Raw genomic sequence first — 5,781 nt, forward strand, 5'->3', positions numbered from 1 at the left:
ATGGCTGTCCTATTGCTATTGCAGTCAGTGCATAAAGAATATTTTACATAAGCAATGAACGGACGTTATTCTATTCATAGTTATTCAAGACTGTTGTATCTGTTGTATAGATAACAATGATCACAAATGCTGAGTGGCTGCTGTTTATGTGTTTCACGCTGCAGTACTCTGCTGCTGGTTCCAGTGGAGCCTCCTTGATGGCATGCCAAGAGTGTTTGATGCGCTTTTAAATAATTTAGAAACATGCTTTAAAGTTGCAATATCTTAAGTTTGTAAGGCCCCAACTGTATTGGGGGCACTGTGCTGCTGGAACTAGTGTTCCAGCACTGAAAGGCCTTTTACAGTGGTACAAAAGCCAGGCTGCTGTTATGCGCTTCCAGGCCGCCACTGCAAATGGGCTGTAGTGCAATACATGGAGCAGCGGGTCTTGAAACCTGTCAGAGCCAGTAAGTTGGTGGCAAAGGCTTGTTGTGGACAGGGAGGGGGAAATTCAGGGTGGATTGGGGAAGGCAGGGGGTGGGGAGGGGGGTGCAGCTTGGCAACACCAATGTGCATCAGGTCCTATCCTATCCCCAGGCCACCCACCCCTTTTCTCTCCTTGGACATTTACTAGCAAAATGGCTGGCGTAGGTCCAAGGAAATCCATAGGCAATCAAGTGGTTATAGGGTGATGAAAATATTTTTACTTATCTCCTGCTGGCTGTCCAATTCTTCCACCCAACCACATGGACACACAGTCCATCAGTGTGGCTGCATCAGTGCCATTGGTGGGGGGTAGGATTGGGCAGTAAGAGATGAACAGTTTTCTCTATGTACTTCTAAGAGTGTGCTGCTTTGCTGGAGTTGGGGGTAGCATTCAAGTCAGTTAACTAAAGGGGGGAATAACGTTTATGCTCTGGCCATGGCACTCATTACTAAGACATGATACTGTGTCCTTCTTTTAAGTTTTTGGGGTGTCATTAAACACACTGTTAGCATATCTGTGCATGCACTAAGGCTGCCATCCTTCATGATGCATGCAGGCCTCTGCTGCAAGTCTCTAGAAACACGGGGCAGATGCATCTTATCCTTTACAGTTCTTATCTATGTAAATGCAAGTTCTAGGACACTACCTAATGCAGAGATTCCCATTCTGCAAGCCATTTAATGCCATTGCATCTTCATATATGCAGGTGCTCTAAATTTACTTTCCAATCACAGGTTGCAATCCTGTACACACTTTCCTGAAGTAAGCCACAGTGTGTAAGTAAGTAAGTAATAAGTAAGACTTATTTCTGAGGAGATATGCATAGGATTGAACTGACAGCTCATATCTGAACCCACAGACTGTAGAGTACAGCATCAGCACAGTACTGTAAAGTACAAATCCAGCCTGTGGCAAATGCCTCTGTTTTGCTCCCACCATCTGAAATGGCTCCAAAGGGGATGGGAAGAGACTGCTTCCATTGTGCGTTCAGGTGCCTGCAATACTTAGTGTTTATGTACTCCCTCTAGCTATGCACCTTGTGGTACTGCCATGAGAAAAGTGCAGTTCTGTGGCACAGATCTGTATGACTCTTAAGTGCATATATCATCAAGGCTCAGTCTATAGGCATGAATATGAGCTTTGATTAGGCAGTGGGTTGGGATTGGCATTTAAGAATAATGAGGATTAATGGCAATCTGCGCCCAAGGTGTATGACTTTGTGCCACAGTGACGGAATGAAGGGCGGGACAGGTTTTATAGTGGCATAGATAGTGAGCTGTATTTAGGCTGTGAATTTGGGATGTACAGTATACATATCAAAAGGATGAGGGCCCATGAAGACCTATGCCATGGATCTTATGAGTTTGCACCACAGCATCGTCACAAGGCATAGACATTCATGATCGGTATAGTTCATGGACACAGACAAAAAAATATGAGCAATTATTGTAAAATGGATCTGGGCCATCACCATATAAAAAATTTTTCCCCCTCTGTGTGTGTGTGTTCATTTCTGGCCAGTAGGATTGCCAGCTGGCCAGGAAATAAAAGGCCTGGCCTCCTCTGCTGAAATCAGCAAGTTAATGTTTTTGTAGCATGGTTTGCATCTCCAGTGCAGCTGCACACTGAAAAGTTGGAAACCCTATGGCTAGAGTGACTGGTTGTAAAGGAAGACAAAGCCTTTGCCCTATTAATAGCTGCACAAAAGATGGAATTTCAATAGGTGCAGCTTTTTTCAACCATGCATGGTAAGCTACACCTACCAAAATGCTCTCATTTAAATAACTACAAATGATACAGACGTTTTCTCTGTGTATTTGTTCAGAAGTAAGAGAAGGGTCATACTTTTATTAGGACTAACTAAAACGGACAAAAGAAGTGAGGAAGTTTCGGGAGGATCTTTTAATTGGTCCTAATCAGGGCCCATGGGGGGGAATAAGAGGGGTGATTTGTACCTGGGCCCAGGGTAAAAAGAGGGGGGCCAGGAGCCAAAGAAGGAGGGCAGAAATACCCTGGGCCAAGCAATGCAAACACTCCTTAACACAGTGTCAAATCTGGGAGGAAGCTGGCTTGCTATAGTTGCTCTTTGTCGTGTAGATCTACTTGCCATGAAGGACTGTGTAGGAGCTCAGGGACACAACTGTGGGGCAACAGCTGCTGCAGAAGTATGTTTTGGTACTTTCCAAGGACAGGACACTTTCCATTCTAGTGTGAGACTCAATACGATGATTTTCCTCAATGACAGTCTATATTTAAAAGATTTTAGAGACACTTAAGAGTGCATTTGGTTTTCTGTATTACTGAATCCAGCTGTTGATGCTGGACAAGCAAGTAGGCTTGGGCTCCAAAGACTTTTCCAGCTGTTGCCACCTTCTGTCTGCCATTCTGTCCCCTCCCCATCCCTATTCTGCCCACCCTTGTCACCGCCCTTGCCATTCTTTTTTTTCCCCCTTCCCTCCCACTTTGGGAAGGGACCCCAAAGAAACTTTGTACCCCCAGTGGCATAGGTAAGGAGGTGCAGGAGGCAGCAACTGCACTGGGCAACAAGCTTTAGGGGGACAACAAGCTGAGCTTGACACTTGTGGCCAAAACTGCAAAAACCTTGGCATGAACAAATAATACATCCTGTTATATATCATTGGAAAGGTAATTTGATGCCAAATGCAATTAAACAAACCACACCAGAATATCTGTATTCTATCCAAAAGTTATAACCAATTAACCGGAAAATGGAAACACAAAACCAACAAAGCAAAAAAACAGCCCCACTGGATCAGGCCATAGGCCCATCTAGTCCAGCTTCCTGTATCTCACAGCGGCCCACCAAATGCCCCAGGGAGCACACCAGGTAACAAGAGACCTGCATCCTGGTGCCCTCCTTTGCATCCGACATAGCCCATTTCTAAAATCAGGAGGTTGCACATACACATCATGGCTTGTAACCCATAATGGATTTTTCCTCCAGAAACTTGTCCAATCCCCTTTTAAAGGCATCCAGGCCAGGTGCCATCACCACAGACCGACCACACGCTGAGTAAAGAAATATTTTCTTTTGTCTGTCCTAACCCTCCCAACACTCAATTTTAGTGGATGTCTCCTGGTTCTGGTGTCATGTGAGAGTGTAAAGAGCATCTCTCTATCCACTTTATCCTTCCCATGCATAATTTTGTATGTTTCAATCATGTCCCCCCTCAGGCGTCTCTTTTCTAGGCTGAAGAGGCCCAAACACTGAAGTCTTTCCTCATAAGGAAGGTGCCCCAGCCCAGTAATCATCTTAGTCGCTCTCTTTTGCACCTTTTCCATTTCCACTATGTCCTTTTTGAGATGCGGTGACCAGAACTGGACGCAATACTCCAGGTGTGGCCTTACCATCGATTTGTGCAACGGCATTATAATATTAGCCGTTTTGTTCTCAACACCTTTTCTAATGATCCCAAGTATAGAATTGGCCTTCTTCACTGCCGCAGCACATTGGGTCAACACTTTCATTGACCTGTCCACCATTACCCCAAGATCTCTCTCCTGATCTGTCACATGGTTAGCCATGTGGGCACCCTCCTGATCTCCTGATCTGTCACATGGTTAACCATGCGGGCACCCTCCTGGACTTAGTGGAGCCCTTCTTCCTTTGCAGTATACACTTCCGCTGGGCCTCCATGCACTCTGGAGAGATTGGACTCTTTTTACCTTCCCTTTCAACCTCCTTCTAACCAGCCTCCTCATCTGAGGGAAGTCTGCTCATCGGAAGTCAAGGGTTTTTGTGAGAGATTTGCCCGGTATTCTTCCCCTGACGAGCATGTCGAAACAGATCGCAGCATGATCACTGTTCCCCAATGGCTCAGTAACATTGATATCTCTAACCAGCTCCTGAGTACCGCACAATATTAAATCCAGAGTCACCTGTCCTCTGGTGGGCTCCATGACTAGCTGCTCTAAGGCACAGTCATTTAACATGTCAAGAAATCTGGTCTCCTTTTCATGACCAGATCACAAATTGACCCAGTCTATATGAGGATAATTGAAGTCCCCCATGATTACAACCCTGTCCCTCCATGTCACCTCCCTGATCTGTATCATTTCAAGGTCCCCTTCTGGTTTCTGGTCTGGAGGATGATAATACGCCCCCAGTATTACATCGCTCCTCAGGTCTGGTAAGTTAACCCACAGAGATTCTATGGTGGAGTCGGACCCACTTTCAATCTCTATTTTGCTGGATTCTATCCCTTCCTTAATATAAACGGCCACCCCACCTCCAACACGCCCCTCCCTGTCCCTCCTGTAGAGTTTATAGCCCGGGATTGTGGTATCCCACTGATTTTCCGCATTCCACCAGGTTTCCTTTATGCCCACTATGTCAATGTTTTCCCTTGTCACCAGACATTCCAGTTCTCCAATCTTTGCTCAGAGACTTCGGGCATTTGCATAAAATGCAATAAAATGCCATAAAATTTGCATTTGTACAAGGAATGCCCCAAGATGGGCTGCTTATTAGCTCCTTTATCCCTGCATCCTCTCACTGCGCCAAACTGTCTATCACATCCCATCACGCTACCATTCCCAGTTTCTCTCATAAGTCAGGTTTGAGTTAGACTGATTGTTCTGAGAGCTAAAAAGAGCTTATTATGATACAGAATGGAACCAATAAGGGGTGAACATGGGTCAGTTCTCATGAGTCTGGAGGGCGGGTTCCCCCCATTCTCACTTTTTCAAAAGCCCTGGCATGACATCACTGCCACTTGTGACATCATTTCCGGGGCATCATTTTGAGCTTGGCGCTGGGCTGCACAATCATTACCAACACCACTGATGCCCCCTGATGAAATTCCTCTCGGAGGCCCTGATCCTAAGAAAGCATTGCGCTGCTCTTAATTTTTTTCCCAACAGACAGACAGGCTCTCTGCAAAGTCTGTTCTTTCCTTTGGCCATGAATGACTGGGCAGGCAGCAGGGGAGGCAGCCAGAGAGCAGACCGCAGCCTCCCCTTGCAAAGTTCTGGTGGCTCCAACCTGAGCCACCCAGATGGAGCCAGCCCTTCTGTGCCACTGGAGCTGCTCCATCAGCAGTGCTGTGTGTCACCTAAGCTGGGCAGGGCAGCTCCCCGGGAAACGCAGGCCTCGTGCTGCGGGCTGGCAAGCAGACAGCGGTCGCTGTTACCCAGACGCCGGCTGGGCTGGGCTCGGGCTCGGGCGCGGCGCTGCCTGCTGCAGCCAGAGGCGGCTGCTCTGCACGGCGAGCCAATGATCGTCCCTTGGCCAGCACCGGGGAAGGCCGGGGAGCGGCGCGGCTTCACTGAACAGCCCTGCTGGTGATGGCAAG

The sequence above is a fragment of the Tiliqua scincoides genome, chromosome 4 (genome assembly GCF_035046505.1).
Source record: "Tiliqua scincoides isolate rTilSci1 chromosome 4, rTilSci1.hap2, whole genome shotgun sequence".
NCBI classification, from domain to species: domain Eukaryota; kingdom Metazoa; phylum Chordata; class Lepidosauria; order Squamata; family Scincidae; genus Tiliqua; species Tiliqua scincoides.